The sequence below is a fragment of the Rhinopithecus bieti genome, unplaced genomic scaffold (assembly GCF_001698545.2).
Source record: "Rhinopithecus bieti isolate Rb0 unplaced genomic scaffold, ASM169854v2 scaffold_865, whole genome shotgun sequence".
NCBI lineage: Eukaryota > Metazoa > Chordata > Mammalia > Primates > Cercopithecidae > Rhinopithecus > Rhinopithecus bieti.
The window spans coordinates 1,675,138-1,693,947 of NW_016803288.1; the positions used below are offsets into that span (position 1 = coordinate 1,675,138).

General features: G+C 52.5%; 1 protein-coding gene across 1 annotated transcript in view; it reads left to right on the forward strand.

The window, feature by feature from the left end:
- Positions 1–6,268: 6,268 nt before the first annotated feature.
- The window catches only part of WDR1 (WD repeat domain 1), a 43,521-nt gene continuing 30,979 nt past the window's right edge, over positions 6,269–18,810 (forward strand). The window contains 2 exon segments of the mRNA XM_017872011.1: positions 6,269–6,390; positions 18,590–18,680. The gene's annotated coding sequence lies outside the window, so the exon portion shown is untranslated.

Below are 18,810 nucleotides of genomic sequence, written 5' to 3' on the forward strand. Positions count from 1 at the left end.
GGGGCTCTGCACAAGGAGACTCGCTGCAGAAAGAGCCTCATTGACGAGAAGCTCCATGTTAGCAACAGGCACTGGCACAACCCTCAGCCCAGACCCCCACGGCACCACAGGATGCCCAGTGACCACATAGCCAAGCCCCTGCACCATGAGCACAACCAAGCCAGACACCAGTGCTCAATAGCCAAGCACGTTACCTCTGACCACACAACTGGAGGCCAGCAAAGACCCAGGCACTGTGGCCCGAGTCAGAGGGAAAAGGCAGAAACACTAGGAGTCTAAGTAGCTGCCCCAAAGAGAAAGCTTTCAACAGGAGAGCAACTGATGCTGTCCTTGAACTTGGCCGAGAGCATGCCACTGGATACTACCTTCACTGGAAAAGTTGGTTATTTACGGGCACAATTAAAACTTACATATCTGATCTATCCCCATTTGAGCCCTTTCGCATGTGAGGGACAACTTAGACTCTGAAAAGACCTAATCCGTTTAGCTCCTCATTGCATCACTTAGCTTTTCAACTCTGAAGTTCCAACACAAGTTCCCTTCCCTGATGTAAGATGAAGGCCAAGGGCCCACAAACCCAGTGTCTGGCTCACAGGAAGTGCTCGCAAGTATAAGGTAAGGAAACTGTTCCAAGGAAGGGTCCCGGGAAAGGACAGACTGGAGCTCCCGACACCAGGCTTAACAGCACCACACCGAGTCTCAGGCAGCAGGGAGACAGGAGAAGCGACTGTGTTCTATCACTCACGGGAGTTCAAGAGCACAGAATGGGACAGAGGAATTGTGTAACTGGCCCAGAGTCCCTTGCAGCTACAGGAGCTTTGAAGAAGTACGGGACATGGCCTTAAGGCCTCCAAGTCTCAAGGCTGAACTCCAGCCAGTTACCCCTCACCGGGATCTTGATCAGACCAGACAAGTTTCCACTGCCTGAACGTATGGTTAAGAAATGAGGGTGACTCAAGTAGGATATATATTCCCTGTACTATGTTAAAGTTATGCTGCTTATTAGGTGTTTAGAAGTACATCTTCAGTAACCTCAAAACTGAAGTTATGCCCAGGCTTCCACGACTTGCAGGGATTTAAAGCTGCTGCCGCAGCTTACAAGTGTTAGGTATTTGGCTTATTTGCAAAACCCGCTTTCCAATGGGCTGCTCAACTGGAAACAGTTATGTACAGATAGGCCCCAAGAAGGCATCCAAGTAACGAGTTCACCTCAGGGTTGGAGATAATTCTGCCAAGGCACGGAATGAGTTAACAGGTTAACACTTTTGCATAAGGTTTATGCTGGCAGGTTAAGGGCTTTGTTATCGGTCCTGACAAAGACATCTAGCACTTCTGGCAAGGTAGCCCAATTTCCAGTTCAACTCTGGAGGGACAGCCCAGGCCCCACACCCCAGATTTCCAGGTCAAAGGTGGGTACCAGTAGCTTCTTCTGCCCTGCATTTCCCCAACCTCTCTAGTCTCAGCTATAGACTATGGACTCTTGATCCAAGCAGTGATTTGAGAATTAAGATCTGAAAGCCTGATGGGTAGCCAAAAGCATTACAAAATTAACTCAGGCAGTGGGCAGTCACTTCCTACTATGTTTCAGACACTCTATAGAGGCCTCAACTGGCAACCACTCCACTCCCTGTGCAGATGGGAGGTGGAGGCGGCGAGACTGGCTTAAGGTGGTAGAGAAGGGTGATTTGCTCCAGGGACACTCCGGAGAAGCTTTGAGTATGACTTGAGCTTACTTATAAAGTAGCAGGGACAGGCCTGGGAAAGGGACTGAAATTCCTAGAGGGACAGGCTTCCCCCGCCCCCATACCCAACAGTCCTTAGTAGGGTGGGAGTTCAGTCCACAGGGTGAGCTAGAGAGAAGCAGCACTACCCTTGCACAGGGCCCTTCCTAGGGGATTGATACAGTTGAAGAAACAAAAGAGAAAACCCCCTTTTCCTCCGAGCCTGGACAAAACATGAGGGTTGAAAGTGAGGAAATAGCCTGACAGGCTTTGTAGGGAAGTTCAGAGCTGTCCTGTGGCTTTGTTCCTCCCCGAAGCTTCCAGGAGCCTCACACACATCTCTAATGTATTTACAGTTTACCGCTCTAGAAGCCAGGACTCAGGTAGAGCGTGCTCAGAGGACAAGGTGCAGTCCAGGAAGCCACACGCCCCCAGTGTTTGTCTTACATAAAAAGCCTTCAGGAACCAACTCGAAACTTGTTTTCCCTCCGAGGGGAAGCTGTCAAACAGCTCCTTAGCACCTGAGACCAATTAGCGGTTTGCCTGAATTACCCAATTCAGTTGGAGCTAGTTTACCCCAAAGGTAGTCAAAAAGTTCAAGTATCGTAGCTGCTGCTGTAAGTTTCAAGAGCATATTGCTGCCACTTTAGAATTAAGTACAATTTCAGGTGATGCTTGTGTTGCTCACTCACACAACGAAAGAGAAAGAATTGCCACTGTCTAAAAAACACGCCGTTCATAAACCAGGCACACCTGCATCGTTTCAAACTGGGTGGGCCCTGCACCAAGTGCTTGAGAAATAGGGTCCCTGCTCTCATCTCAGGCAGAAAGGGGAGAGTCGAGACACTGATGAACCCTGTAGTCAAGTAAACCAGTAACTGAGTATAAGCTTGAGGATGGACTGGCCTTAAACTGAGGTTATCAGTGAAGACCCAGAGACAGGTACCAAAATGACCCAGGGAGACTGGCTACTTGAGTCAGGCAGGGCCTCAGCACACCAGTCTCAGAAGCCCAGGGGGGATTGTTCGGTCCCTATCCTGAGATCCAGGCTACCAAGGCTCAGCAGGCTTTTCAAGTTACCCTGGCTGCAGTGAGGGGCTCCAAGCAGATGCAGATAAACTGGTCAGGAAGTGGTTAGGATAACCCAGGTGAAGGAGAGCACTGAGCAGCTCTGTGCTAGAGAAAGATTCCATAGACGTAGAGATTTCTAAAGCAACTAGCTTTGGTGAAGGCTTTAACGTAAGTCGGGGGGGTGGGTGAGATTTCTGGTCAGGGCAGCTGGAGATGCAAGGACGCTGGTCACTGTCAGAAGGGGCACCTCAGATAAGTCAGCAGGGGAGGGGAAGGCAAAGAGGTCTTATTCTGGCTGTGGTTTGGTGTGAGTAGGTGCCTTTCAGACCTTCCTATGGAGCTTCCCAGGAGACAGCTAATCCCAGAAGGGGCCAGAGTAAGTAGCTGGGTCCCCAGAGATGTGAACCACTGGCGTATGCAGATCAGAATTCCCTATTGGGGGTTAATGACATATCTGAGAGCAACTCAAGCATATCCCGACAGTGACCCTTACGCTAGACACCTGACAGCAGCTTAGCCCACACCCTGGGGATGCAGGCACACCTGATCTATATCAACTGCTTTATGAAGAGCAGTTCTGTCCAGCCGACTGCTCTGGGCCACCCTGTATGCAAGTCCCCTCCATACACCATATGTGTTTGTTGGCTGTGGGTCTCTTCAGCCTCGAACATGGAGCCATCCCTACTGAATTCAGTTGGGGCACAGCACAACAGGGTACGCTAAACAAAAGCATAAGTGGGGACTAGGGGAGCCCAAGGAATAGGGCTGGACCCACAGGAAACATGGTTCAAGTGTTAGAGCTCCTACAACAGCTGAGACCACGAAACTGAACTCGTCCCACAAGGAAAAGCCTGGAACATACCCTAGTGTTTCCTATTTCCTTTCAAACTCTTCATATTTCCTGCCACGTTCATAGACTCAAATGACGAAGAGCAAACAGCTCCCTCATCCCGTCTCTAAACCTCTGCAACTTCAACACTTCACTTCCTTTACAAGCTAAAAAATAAGCTGTAGAGCCCAGCAGCTGGTGGCTTGGGAATGTTTTACTCAAGTTCGACTCATTTTCAGTGTGAACTCCAGCAAGGCTTTATACACAGGTGTAAAGGTTACCAGCTTGCAAGAGCTTGAAGTTGGTCCTTAGTTTTCCTAACAGCCTTGTTACAAGAATGCACTAGCAGTGACTGCAGTTGTATCAATTGTTCTAAGGGTCTCATTAAGGTGGTTTGATAAGTTTTAAGTTATCGGCGCAGATACAGTCCCGGCTTGTAGGCCGCTACGTCTGCTTTAGAAATCTTTTGTACAGAGAACATTCTCCACGGCCCCTCAAGTTCGCAAAGCTACCTTCATATCCGTTACTTCTGGAATTACTTCCGGATTAACGGTTGTGGGTGGGGAGTGGGGTCATCCCTTGGAGCATCTCCCAGGTGTCAGTTATTGAGACAATCAGTATCATAGGAACGGGGAAGGAGCAGCTGTGTTTGCAAAGGATTGAAGCTGCGATTTAGACAGGTGACACTTATCGAGTGACATTTGAGCAATACTCTCGAAGTATATAGGAGTCAGCCAAGTAGATCTCTGGGAAGATAGTTTCAGGAAAACGGCCTCCCAGGCCAGTACCCAAGGCAAAGATACAGACTGGGGGGGCGGGGGGAGCAGGGACTCAAGTGACCCGGAGACTATCACCCAGAGCCTAATGGGCCGTTCATCAAGACTAACTTCTACTTCATGAAACTTGGAGACCCTACAGACAAGCTAAGGAAGATTTTTCTACTTTGAAAGGATCACTCGGCTACCTGGAGAACAGGTGTGAGAATAGGAGACAGGCAACATGGCCACTAACCCAGGTGAGCCACAAAAACTATTCTACAGAAGTAGGTAGCAATAGACCTGGATACAACCCTAAGCAGAACACACCTTCCAGAGTATAAGAAAGCAGGAACCGCTCAGCGTGGGTTTCGCAACATTTAGCTACCCCCAAAGTGCTTTGCTTTCTCCTGCTTTTACAGCCCTCCTAGCCCCACAGCCCCGAGGAAAAACTTGTACCCACCCTACTGAAAGGTGAGACTTGAAGCTTGGACGCTTCACAGCCTCTGCTCTCCCCCAGCAACTGAGCCACTGCCCTTGGTTTTAGAAGTGGGGCTCACTGTTTTGCTTAGGGAAGCCGATGGCCAGGAACTGGTTCAGAAATAACCCTTAGCTTCCTTAAAAGTGGCAGCTCCCCGCCTCCCCACCAACGCCTTTGCTTTTAAAAGCTTAACTTTTGAGAGAAACAGCACGAGTTCAGGCCTAACAAAGAGCAACCCCTACGTTCTTGTTGCCAGCAACTACTTCAAGGAAGGGCACTTAACCGTGCTTTTAAGAAAAAAAAAAAAAATCCCTCTCCTTACAAAACCCGAGCAGTAGGAGGGTTGGCAGCTCGTGAACGCCCGGAGCCAGTCACTAAGGAGAGCCCGGGGAGCACCCGCCAAGCAGTCACAGGTACGGAAAAGGTTTTCCAGAACCCCCACCGAAGCCCACCCACACTTTCAGCGCCTGTAAGACTCCGCAAATAAGTTTCCTGCAGCCCAGCCTCTCCGCATACCCCAAGCAGCTAACGACGAACTCTCCCTCTCCCCCAGGAGCGTTCTGACGCTGCCAGCCGCCTGCGCCGCCTTTTCAAGGGTCCGCGGGCGTGTTGTACGTCACTTCCGGGGCGGGGCAGGCAGGGCAGGGGCGGGGCCGGCGGGGGAGGGGAGCGCCAGATCCGCGCAGGCTCGCCGGCACTGCAGCCGCCGAGCTGAGTGCTTGACTATATATGGTCAAAGCTGGGGGCGAGCCGCGCGCGGGGCCGCGCTTCCGGGTTCGGGGCGTCCGCAGCGGCAGCGCGCAGGGCAGGCGCGAGCTGGCCTCGGAGCGGAGCCCCGGCTCGGACCCCCCTGCCACCCCGCGGACGCCGCGGTGCCGCCTTCGGCTCCCGTCCGCGGCTCGGCCTCGGCAGAATGTGTGATTCGCCAGCGCGCCGCCCGAGAGGCTCTCGGCGAGACGCGGGCGCAAAATTTGGTAACAGGTTGGGCGAGGATGCCGTACGACAGCCGCGGCGCGGGTCCCCGGGCGGTCCGCGTGCTGCCCGGCCCCAGAGTCCTTCTGGCTCGTGCCGGTGTGGGGGGAGGGGTCCTCGGCGCGGGGAGGGGTGCGGGCGCCGGCCGGAGGCGTGGCGGAGCTGCCCTCTGGGGTGCGGGGCGGGAACCCCGCCGAAGGGGAGCGCCCCCAAGTTGGCGCCGTGGGCCGAGCCGAAGGAGCCCCGCTGCCCCCGAAGGGCCTGGCCCTGGGCGCCAGGAAGTCGTGCGGTCTCCTGAGCTCGTGGAAAGTGGAGGGCGCCCTCCCGGCGCAGTCAACAGGTGACCGGCTGAGACCGGTCCGGGTCCCCTTCTCCTCCCTTCTGTCCCCGCCGTCCCCGCCCTGCCCTGACGTGCCCCGCCGCATTTGTGTCTCTGCAGAGAAGGTGTTCGCCAGCCTCCCCCAGGTGGAGAGGGGCGTCTCCAAGATCATCGGCGGCGACCCTAAGGGCAACAATTTTCTGTACACCAATGGAAAGTGCGTCATCCTAAGGAACATCGACGTGAGTACCCCCTGCCCCGGGCGCGGTTCTGCTCCGGAGCCACCTTGGGATGGGGGAATTCGCCTTCCCCTTCACCCCTCACCTCCTGCCCATTGGCCGGGGAGGGTGAAGGCGCCACGCCCCCTCTACGGGCAGCCACACCTAGGAGCCCCGGAAGCCGGCTTTAGATTCACCCAGGTCCCTTTCTCCTCTTTCTTGATGAGGAAACTGAAGCTTAGTTTGTTTCTGTCTATGGTCATAGCACCCTGAAAGCGCCGGATCGCCTCTGATCTCGGAAGCTAAGCGGGGTCAGGCCTGGTTACTACGTGGATGGGAGATTAGATTAGTTCATTCCTTAAAAGCAAGGGCTCCGGATTTGAGAGATCAGACTGACCCAGTCGGCGGCTGCATGACCTTGAGAAGATTGGCGACTTGGGCCTCTCTGAGCCCAAATTTCCTCATCTGTAAAACATGATGAGATGATGACCACTTCCACTTCCCCTGCTGGGTGGGCGGATGGAATGAATGAGCTGATGGCGTCCCCCAAGCCCAGCGGTGCCTGGTGCACGTTGAGCCCTTGCTGGATGGCACTCAGCTAACTCGCTGTTAATACCCTGGTCTTCCAGTGTGGCAGAGCCCGGACAAACACCCACGTCTCTGGGCCAGCCTGATCTGCCGCCATGGATCTAAGCCCCAAAGCAAAAACAGGAAGCAGTGTGTTCCCGTGAATCATGCTCTGCAGGCCTCCAGTACCCAGGCTGAAAAGGCTTCTAGAGCCAGCTCCTTGGGAAATCCTTGCAAGTTCATTGTAATCCTTGCAAGTTCCTCTGTAATTGTTGGGGTGACCCAGTCTATCAGCCTCCGTCCCTTCCTGGGTTACACACTTAAATTTTGCTTCTCCCTTCCTCAGCCTGAGTGATGGAATTGGGGGGGGAGTTGGAGGTGCCCACCAGGCCATTGGGTGATTTCTCCCGTGCTGTGCTTAGTGGGGCGGCTGGCACAAAGGTGTATGAATTGATTGATTCTATAGGCCATAGGCATACAAGGGTTGTCAACTTAAAGTTAGCCTGATTTCCCTTGGTAGGTTGGGACTGTTGATCAGACACACTTGTCCTCCAGGAGGCCAGCAACTGACTGAGGGAAGGAAGGGGTCTTTGGGCCTCAGTTTCCTTTGCTATGAAAGGAGAAGCCTCTTGGTCTGAAGAGCTGCTGGCACTGCCCCCATCCGTCTCCTTAAGCCAGCCAGTCGCTGCTGTTCCTCTGCTGGAAGACAGAGCTCTACCTGCCCAGGATTGCTGGGCATCTCAGATGAGGGGGTGGGTGGGTGTGAGTGTGCTTTGAAGGTGCTAACAACTTGCTAATCAGATTCCTAGAAAGCCCAAACGGCCTTGCTTAGAACCGGAGAAACATCACCAGGGATCTAATGGTAATGATCTGGAAGTCTCCAAAGTCAGGTCCTGAAGTTCTTAAGAAATTAAAAATTGAGACACCCCTAAAGAGATATTTAGTAGTTTGGCAATTAAAATCCACTAACACATCCTCGGATACAGAGCAGTAGGATATTTGGGTTTGCCCCTAGCCAGCCCTTCCCTGTCATTGCAGTCCACGTTCATTTCCAGGGAGGGGGCCTCACATAAAGTACCTGCTGTGCATCTGGCCCTATGGTGGCTTCTTAAACTGCAGCATCTCTTTCCACCCCACATGGGCCCGTTACTCTAAAGAGGAGTCAGACTTAGCAAGGTGAGGCAGGCCAGTAACTGGAGCTGCTTCTAATGGAGAGGTCATACAGGGACAGGCACCCCTTTGCAGAAAGCATTTCCCGGCTTGTGAAACCCATTCTGCCTGTTTCTGAGACCTGTATTCTTATTCCTTCCCCTTGGTTTGCCGTTTTCTCCTCAGGGGTTACCCTCTTTCCCTTCTCATCTATTTTTAAGTTTTTGCGATGCCAGGTCAGCATGAGATGGTACTAATATAGCCCTCCCTGGGCTGGATGTAGATCAGGCACTGAGGCTCTTGCTAGTTGGATGGGTGGACTGGGTACTCAAGTAAAGGTGGGTAAGGTTTTTTTGTAGGGCAGAGTACTCTTGGAAAAATAAAGTGACATGAATTGGCATGACCGTTGAGGAAGAAAGATGGTCTGGTTGGAATGCAGGCTCAGGGAGGAAAGAGGGAAGAAATGGAGATTAGGACCAGATCATGGAAGATCTAACAGATGTCTCATTGACATCTCAGACTCAACATACATACCCCAAGCCAAATTGGGGTTTCTCATGTGCTCTTCCCGTAAAAGGGAACACCGTTCCTCCAGCTGTTCAGGCCCCAGACCTTGGACTCCTTTTTCACTCGCTGCTTCGCTTCTGTGCCACATTTAATTTTAACAAATCCTTCTGACTCCACATTCGAATGTCTTCAGAATCTAACAGATTTCCCCTGCTTCCTCTGCCTCCATCCCCAACTAAGCTGTCTTCCTCCACCTGAATTATTGCCCCTGCAAACTCCTCAAAACCAAACAGGCCTCCCTGCTTTGACCCTTGCTGCCCTGGGGTCTGTTCACAACACTGCTGCTGGAGTGGCTGAAACACAAGACAGGCCTCTAGTGGCTTCCCACCTTGGTGAAAGCCAGAGTCCTTACCAAGGCCTGGGCTCCAGCATTGCTTCCTTGCTGCTTCTGGAGCATGCCACACATCTGTCTTGGGACCTGCTAGTTATTGCCTTTGCCTGGACATTCTTTCAGATAGCTGCGAGGCCTGCTCTTTGTCTTCCCTTTGGTTTCTTTTTATTTTTTAATTGGAGGTGGAGGCTCACTCCGTCACCCAGGCTGGAATGCAGTGGTGTGATCTTGGCTCACTGCAACCTCCACCTGCCGGGTTCAGGCGAATCTGCTGCCTCAGCCTCCCGAGTAGGGGGGACTACAGGTACGTGCCAATACATCCAGCTAATTTTTGTATTTTTTAGTAGACAACGGGGTTTCACTGTGTTGGCCAGGCTGATCTTGAACTGCCAACCTCAAGGGTTCCGCTCACCCGCCTTGGCCTCCCAAAGTACTGGGATATAGGTGCGAGCCACCATGCCGGGCCTTTTCCCTTGGTTTCTACTTAGATGTCCTCACCTTAATAGAGGGGCATCCCCGGAAAAGAATTTTCCCTTCTCAGCCTTCTCTCTTTCTCGTTGCTGACAATAAGTAGGAAGCAAACTAACAAGCAGCAGGCTACTGCTGCTTATAAGTGCATAGGTATCGGCCTGTGCTGCTAACTGCGGCAGCTCCAGGCAAGCAGGGCTTTCCCGTTTCAGTCGCTGCCATGTCCTCGCCTAAAAGTGTCTGGCACACAGTAGGTGCTCATTGAGTTACTCATTGTTGAAAGCCTGGAAAACCAGGCTGTGTCGTGAAGATGATAGGCAGCCACTGAGATCTTACTGCAAGAGAATAAGGAAAGCTCAGCTCAGTGTAGATTGTCAGACCTAAATTTTGTGGGATCCGCCTTTCAAACCTAAGAGGCAAGCACCCTTGCCAACTTTGCACTTGGAGCCCGCTCTGTCATTTATTGACTTAAAAGCTGTGTTGTGAACCCAGCATAATGGCACTTCTTAAACTTGTAGAAAAAGGGTGTTTCTTGTCTATGTCTTTCAACACATGTCATTGCCTCACCTGGAGAGGCAACTCTTCTTTGTAGAGTGAAAAGACTATCATGGCCATCTAGAAACTAATATTCCAGAAGGAGAGAGCTTTGAGAAGGGGATTCCAGTGAACCATGTGTACGCTGTGTTTGAGGGACGGTAGTACCCCACGGAGAAGGGATGGGTAGTCTGTGCTTCGGGGGTCTAAGGAAGGCTTTCTTCAGGTGCTGGTACCTCCTCAGGTCTGGGGTGGTTCCTTCTAGGTTTCCTTACCCTACCTGCATCACCTCTGCCTCTTATGACCTCTGCGCAAAGACTGGGAAGGGTCACCGCTAGTGGCTGTGAACGAACCTGTTGGTGGTTCTAAACAAGGCACGAGGCCATCCTACAGTAAAGAATTACCCAGCCTAAAATACCAGTAGTGCCAGTAGTCCCTGTTTAGAAAAAAAAACAAAAAACCAGCTTTTGCCTCACAACAGAGCCTCTCTTGTGCTGTGCCAGCCAGCCAGCAGATTTTGCTATGCAGGCAAGTTTGGGGCCTGCTTTTTGAAGTATCCAGTTCCTAGATACCAGAGCTAAAATACACATTTGGAAAAGTGATGTTTATAAAATTGAGTTTCCGGGAGTGCAAGGTTTGTAGCAATTTAGCACTGCTGGGAACCCAGGGGCAGTGTCAGTGGACTTTTCTCCTTGAACAGGGGCAGACCAAGTGGTGGGGGGGATTGGGCTCACTCTTGGTTTCCCTTGGTGCGATCTGCCACCATTCACATGCAGAGGACTCCCCTGTGTTTCCTGCAGATTGGGGGTAATGGCGGCACAACAGATGGCTTGAGGGCTGACCTAGCTGCTTCTCTGGAATTGCACGGCTGCTAAGTCCCTGCATGTATCCAGATGGCCATTGGCCTGTGGGGGGTGCAGAATGGAGGCCCTACCCGCATAGAGCTCACTGTCCTGGGTGGGAGTGAAATAAACTCTAGGTGGCAGAAGGAAGTGGTGGGTTGGATTATCACCTGGGCACAAATGAGCTGGCAGCAGCGCCTGCCAGGTGCAGAGCCAGGAACCTCTAGGCCTTCAGTCTGACCACCTGATGGCCGGGGAAGCAGAGGGCAGTGGGGGGCCTTCATCTCAGCAGAATCTGAGTGACTGCAGATGCCAGTCAGAACACTGGGCTCCTGCGCATGGGACTACATCTGGGAGGCCCGAAGGGCCCGGTGCTTATGGGCTGTGACTGTGCCACTGAGCGTGAGGGGAGTGGACAGGACCCAGGCTGGGAGGTCCTGGTGTTCCTTGGTGGCAGGTGGCTCACGCAACCCTACCATAGCCCAGCCCTGCTCTGAAGGCCACTGGAGCCATTCAGACGTCTCACAGACAAGTCATCAGATCAAGCCTACGGTAAGGAGAAGTTCTGTATCTTAAGATCTGAGGCCAATTAGGAAGCTGCTCAAAGATGAAGAAGGCATCAACGCGGGTCCTTGTTGGGTGGTGCAGCCATCTCTGGCTCTCATGTTTCCCGCACACATTTACTAAGCCCTTGTCTTGGTAGTCCTTACCCTAAGCCACAGAGCACCAGGATTAAAATCAGTGATTTTCAGGGAGGGGCGGTTTTCCCCCACCTCATTCCCCTGAGGGATATCTGGCAATGTTTGTAGACATTTTTGTGCCACTGGTATCTGAAGTCAGGGATGTGGCCAAACATCTACAAGGTACATGGCCATCCTTCTGCCAATAACTGTCCATCCCCAAATGCCAGTGGTACCAAGGTTGAAAACTGGTAAAGAACGTTCGAAGACACCAGGTTAAGTGCTTCAAAAGAACAATGCCCTGGGTGCTTTGGGAGTGTGAGGAAGGAGCCAGCTGTGCTACAGAGTAGCGGGGACGGCTGCTGGAGAAGTGGCGCATTTGAGTTGGGTCTTGAAGGATGAATAAGAGTTCTCCAGGAGGAGCGTTGAGACACATGGCATGCCACAGAGTAGTAGGGACAGCTGCTGGAGAAGTGGCACATTTGAGTTGGGTATTGAAGGATGAATAAGAGTTCTCCAGGAGGAGTGTTGAGACACATGGCAGAGGTGGGGCGAGACCAGGCAGGAAACAGCATGTGCACCTGGGTCCTTCAGCCCCACTGTGGCCTCCTGTGGGTTGCTTTTGGTACATTTCTTGCCCTGTTGGAGGTAAGGGGAGGGATACCGAAGCCATCTTTGAGGTAAGAGAAAAGGTTTAGCCTCATGCTTAAGACTAGTGGAGAGATGGCCTTGCCCAAGAGTGGTTGGAGATGGTTCTTTGGAGCGTGACCTCTACCTTCTGCAAGGCCCTCGTTAGGAACAGCTGTGGACACAGGAAAGGGCCCCCTGCATCTCTTCACCATCTCAGTGGTGGGCGGGCACTCCCTGCCCTGGCGATGTGCCTGCTCCTTAGATCTGTGGGTCCTCAGCTTTGGTCACCTTGCTTGTCACTTCTACATATGGGTCCTGCCTGCTCTCCAGGGTCTTACCCAGAGAAAGGCCAGCAGCCCACCCCTACCCCTGCCCCACTGTCCAATCCAGTGCATACCCCTGAGCACCTCTCTGTTCTTTGCTGAGTATATTTCGTGCTGGTCTGTGGCTGACACTTGGTGTGCTTGCCACTTCTGTTTCCACGCCTGCGAGAGTGGGAGGAATCTTATCATGGGATCAGTGTAAGGTTTAACTGAGCTAATTCGTAAAGCGTCTTCAGAAGGTTGTCTGGGCCCTGGCGGGGACCTCTGCTTTTGTCTTCGTGACTGCCCTGCTGGGTGGATGCCCTCATCTCTCCTTTGAGAGGTGAGGATGCTGAACTTCTGGAAGGTGCTGGGATTTGAACCATGGCAGCCACGCCCAGGGCTACTTTTTCGACTCATCAGTTAAGGCCCTAGTGGGCCCTGGGTGGGGAGTAATAGGCAAGGGGAAGACTGAAAAGGGAGGTGGTGGTGACCTGCTCACACGTAGTCCAGTGAGGGCTGCTGCTGTGCAGGGCCACACGGTGAGTCCCCCCCAGGCCTGTTTCAAAGCATCTGAGGCTGAGCTGGGAGGCAGGAAGGGAAAGTCGTTCAGGACATGGCGACCTGTGAGTGACCACCCCTGTCCACAGCCAGCTCAAGGAGCTGCCTGTACACTGTTCGGAAGCACACAGCTGATTGGCCAGTGCAGACTTGATTCTCTGCGTTAAAGAATCACACTAACATTGGGACCAACCATAAGAAACAGAACAAAACCGCAGGGAGGAGTAAAGGCCACCACAGATGGTCCCTGATTTGCAGTGGCATGACCTCGGATGGCATGAAGGTGGCAAGCATTCGGTACCTCCCTTGACTCACTGTGGTGTTAGTTATATGCTCATAACCCATGATGAGTCAGGAGCAACTGGCCCTGAGTTCAGGTCTGGCGCTGCCACTTACCAGCTGGGGGGCCTGGGGCACATCGCCCAGTGTCTACCTTGGTTTCTTCATCATGTGAGATGATGAGGTTACCTTCCTTACAGCACGTGTTGTGAGGTTTCAAAGAGAATCCACTGAGGGCCCACCCAGGGCCTGAGAGTGAATAGTAAGTGGCTGGTGGGGATTTGTTTCTTCATAAACAGCTACCAGGCTGCAGCCAAGTTCTGGTCTTTGTGGGTATTTGGCAGCTGCGGTGGTGAATCAGGTGTGAACCCTCCGCACTGTGGTGCAGAAGGCAGGTGGGGCACAAATGATGTGCGCTCCAAGGTGGAAAGTAGTGCGGGCAGTGGGGTGGGAGTCAGGGAAGATGGGGTTCAGGGTGGGAGAGATCATTTCTAGCTTGGAGCATCAGGGAAGGCTTCTTGGAGGAGATGGCCTGTGTCTGGGCCTTAGAAGATAATCAGGAGAAGGCATTGTCGCAGAAGTTTACATTCCTGCTTTGGAGCTGAGGTTTTTTGCTGTCATTCAGCCTTGCCCTTAGTTGTAGTCACCAGTGAACAGAATGGCCCTGGCCAGTTGTGTTTATGCAGGCCAGTTACAGCAGTCATGGCTTTCAGCCTCTGTTGCTTGCAGGAGCTTGGAGTATTTACAAAGCCAGTGCCCTGACTAGAAACTCACACTCACTCGGCCTGGGTGTACGATAGAGGATGCCTAAGACTTTCTCTGGGGTTCCTGGGGACAGTCGGCAGCGAAAGGAGAGCACAGGAGGCCCCTTCGTCAGTGTTGTGTCGTTGACTGCTGAAATGTTTTTTGCTTGGGCAGGTATCTCCAACCTTCTAGCATGTTCCATCAGGTTCACTGTGGGCCAGGAGCTGAGATACCAGTGCCAAGCCTTGAGACCCAAGCCCCAGGACCCAGGGTCATCACAGCCTACCTATAAATTGGAGTAGTGACCTCTGACCCCTCCGTCACCACCTGAGACTGGGAGGACATAGGAAAGTAAGAGAGCTTTGCGGGGCTCGCTAATTGTAAGTGATGCTGCCTGGGCATAGCAGAGTTAAGTAAATGTCGCTTCTGTGCGCTTGTTTGCATGACCTGTGTATTAGAGTGAGTCTCAAAGTCGGGACAGAAGTTGGACAGGTGCTGGGGTGGAGTTTGTTTAGGTTTTCCATTCAACAGGATTCTCAGAAAAAGACCAGCTATTCCTGGGCAGGATACTTCAGTGTGCAGCTGGGAGGCAGGGGCTGGTGGGTGGGACCTGAGCATGGTGTGACACAGTAGAATGGCCTTCCGGGGTCAAGTCCAAAGCTTCTGCTTCCAAAGGGCACCAGTGGGCCTTGAACCAGGCCCTGTGTTGGCAGGGCTGGGTGCTGTCACGTGCCGAAGTCCGTAGGTCCTGGGTCTGCATCACGTGTGTGACTCCTTGATTGCTGGCTGGTGTCCTTCATGTTCTCAGAGGCCCCCTGGCCTCCTCCAGGGGTGGTGGCGGAATTCTGGGGCTTGTCTCGAGATCTCGTCCCAGCCCCAGCTCTGGCCCTCACAGGCCCTGACCCCCAGGTGTGGAGGCCACTGGGAAAGGGGTCTGGGGCCAGCACGGTAGAGGGGATGCACCTGTTCTATCCTCAAGAGTGGGGGTGAGGGGCCGTGGCTTGGGGTAGTCGGCCCAAGGAGTGACTGACAACATCAAGGCAGCAGGGCAGCGATGAGTAGGCTGAGGCCTGGAGGGAGCTCAGGAAGGGTGGATTGCAAGCCTGATTACCTCAGGGTCGGGATTTGAAGACGACTGGCTTGGTGGAGGGTGGAGATGAATATCCAGAGCGGTCATCGCTCTTCCCAGGAGGAACAGGAAGACTGCATTGACAATGGTGGAGGTGAAAGAGAAGGTGGGTCGGGAGTTGGCAAGGAAAGCTGGGCAGGCCTGGGGTGAGGACTGAACGGCAGCCTCCCACTGCCAGAGCTGGCCCAGCCTGCAGCAGCACGAGAAGAAAGCCTGGGAGGAGGGGTGTCCCTGAGTGGGCAACTCCAAGGCTCCTCATGGCAGTCTCCCCCAGCCCCCTAGGGAGATTGGGGAGACGGCACTTTTGCCCCAAAGCAGCACTGGGGCTCCTGGAATTGGCTTCCTGCCCTCCCTGTTCCGTTTTCCCTATTCCAGAGTTTTTCCCCAAATAAGCTTATCAACCCCCAATCTCATTCTTCTTCCCCAAGATGGCAGGAGAGGGAGGAGGCTGGGGAGAGAGGAGCACTCTGAGGGTGTCAAGGTGCCATCTCGACCCAGCTGATGGGGACAGAGCCTCACAGGCCGAGTGACATGTGGGGGTGGGAGGTATCTTTCTGGCTGTAGTAAGCAGCCTCCCTCTGTGAGCTGAGGAGCTGGGGAGGAGGCTGCTCTGACTCAGATGTAAGTCATTATCTGCAGTTTGGAGTATCTCAGCCCCCACCGCTGACCCAGTTGTATTTAGAATACAAACGAGAGTGAGTGATTCATCAGCTGGCAGTATTCTGGTGCCCTTTGGGGTTTTTACACACAGCCCTGACCATTTAGGGGAAGAAATTTTTAGGGGCAGAACTTCCTCCCATGCCCCTGCCTAGTCATCTTCCATCTCTGGATGCCCTCCCCTGCCGAAGGCGCGTGGGAGCCCCACCCTTTCTACGGTAGTGTGGCCTGGGGAGGAGGTTGCCCAGGCTGGGAGAGCCCATCTGTCTGGGGGGATGGGCAGGTGCCCCGTATGTGAGCGTGAGACCTCCCCCACCCCCAGTCAGCTGTGAGTGGACACCGAACAGGGTCTTGGAGAGGCTGCCTGTTAACTGGATCGTTTTTTTGCCAGGTGTTTTGGGTAGGGATTTGTCAGTGTCAGAATAGGAAGGACTAATTGGAGTGGGACAGGGTTGGATTGGGCAGACGTTTAATAGATAGCCAGCATCTTAGTTTTATTGAGGTGTAATTTAGATACAGTAGAATTTGTCAGTATTCAGTGTGTGGCTTGGATCTTGGCAGATACCTATATAGTCCCATAACCACCACCCCAGTCATGACAGAACGTTCTAGTCACTCCGGAAGGTGCCCCCCCGACCCTTTCCACCCTAGCCCCCAGCAGCTGCTTATCTGCTTTCTGTCATTGGGGTTGCCTTTTCTAAAATCTTCTTTCATATGAAGTAAGAGGCAACATGTAGTCTTTTCTGTCTGGCTTTTTCACTTCGCATAATGTGTTGGAGATTGATAGCTGGTGTTGAGTGCATTTGCACTTTGTTCCTTTTTATCACTAAGCAGTGCAGTGTGTTGCATGTTTCTCTGTTCACCTGTTGATGGATATTTGGGTGTTTCCAGTTTTTGGCCATTGCAAAGAAAGCTTCTGTGAGCATTGCTTACATGTCTTTTGGTGGACACGTGCTTGCATTTCTCCAGGGCAGATACCTAGGAGTGGGGTTGCTGGTGTTTGGTGTGAGTAGTGTCTGTTCAGGTTTATAAATAACCTGCCCAACTCTTTTCCTACTGTACCATTTTGCATGTCCACCAGCGGTGTGAACATTCCAGTGTCGCCACCCCTCTACCCTTGCCAGCTCTTGGTCATGTCAGTCTTTTATTTTTATTGATTCTAGTGAGTATGGAGTGGGGAGTGGTATTCCGTTGTAGTTTTGTCTTGCATTTCCCAAGACTAATGACACTGAGTGCTTTTTCATGTGCTTACTTGTTCATAATATCTTCTTTGGATAGACACCTTGATACATTCTAATTTCACTGGCAAATGATTATCCCAAAATAGATTAATTTATGACAAGTGTCTATTACATCACATAATGCTGTGTTAAGTCTTAGGGATGAAAGAGAAGATCTGTGTAAACTTCTATTTTTCTCCCCAAAACCACTTACTGAGATGGCTAGTGAGATAAAGGTCATGTGAAGCAGGTCACAGCAGAGTTGGAGAAGATGGACCGGAATGCTAGGGACTATGATGTGTGTTGTGCCATCCCTGGGGACATGTGAAATGATCTGGAAGCGCAGAAGAGTGTTATGGGTAGCTTGGGCTGTACTCAGAGGCTTCATGGAGGAGGGAACGCTTCCTTTAGGCCTAATGGGTGAGTGAGTGTCCGCAGGCAAGGAGAGGTGCTGGCCGAGGGCACAGACTACACAGAGACGTGGAGCTTAAACAGGATGGCAGAAGGTGGGCAGGAATCGGGGTGTATACTTCTATGGTCTCAGTCTCGTGAGATGGGGGCAGTGTGGGGATCTTGTGACCTGGAGGCCCCTCGGGGCTTGGAGGAGGGGTCTAAGGGAGATGAGGGGTGGGGTGGCAGCAGGTGGGGTCATGCTAGGGGTGCCCGGGCAGCCTCACAGGAATCTGATGTGTCCTAAGCCTCAAGCCAGCAGGAAGCTGCCTCTTTCAAAGAGTACTTGGTTTGTAAAAAGCTGACAGCAGGTATCAGAGATTAGATGGCCACGTCTTTGTTCCCTCCTGAAAGAAAGCTTCACTGTGGAGACATTGAGAACAGCCCAGTGTGTGTGTGTATTTCTATTTCACTGAGGCCTTGCGTGTGTGTGCATGCGGGGAGGGAGGCGCAGGGATCTACTTTTAGCACATTACATGTTAAAACCTCATTGCTGAAGACGCTTCTAGTCTCAAATGTTGGCCCCATTTTTGCCACAAAGTCCACCCAGCCTTTGATCTGTGCTGTGAAAGGGAGTGGGGAATCGACTTTCCTTTCCAAACCCAGGTTTTTGATAGGGATGGCTCCCACAGCTTGTCCTGCTCTGTTCCTGTGCAGCACAGCCAGGTGCAGTGTTTGGGGTCCAACATTGACTGGCAGCCAGGAGAGCTGGTCCTGAACAGGGAAGAGAACAGAGCCCTGGAATGAATACAGCTTCCCACAAATGGGAGGGATTAGAACCAGTGCTTCTTGCTCTGATCCAACTTTTGGTTTGTGTATGTGATTCACTGATACACTTGTTTTGTATTATGGAAAGTACAGAAAAGGAAAGAAATCACCTTGTACAATCATAGACTAAAGAAAATAAAGTAACATAAAATTCTATCACCCAGAGATAGGTGGGCAGGCATTAGGTATGTAGGCAAGTGGTATGCTTCTGCGATTTTCTTCATGAAGGTTTTAACTTCAGTGTTTCTTTGTACACCCCTTTCACCCCAAATCTGTTGATGTGGAGAGCTGAAAGCTTGACTGCTTCTCCATTCCTTCTGTTCATTCCGGGGTCTCCTCCTGCAGAACCCAGCCCTTGCTGACATCTACACAGAGCACGCCCATCAGGTGGTGGTGGCCAAGTATGCGCCCAGCGGATTCTACATTGCCTCTGGAGGTACTGTACGGGGGCAAGGCTCATGGATACCTGTGGAGGCCTGGGTGGCGCCCAGGGCGAAGCTGGGCTTCTGGCCTTGGGAGAGTGGGAGGAGGGAGGTGGGGGGTGGGGGATCAGGCTGGGGGTGGTG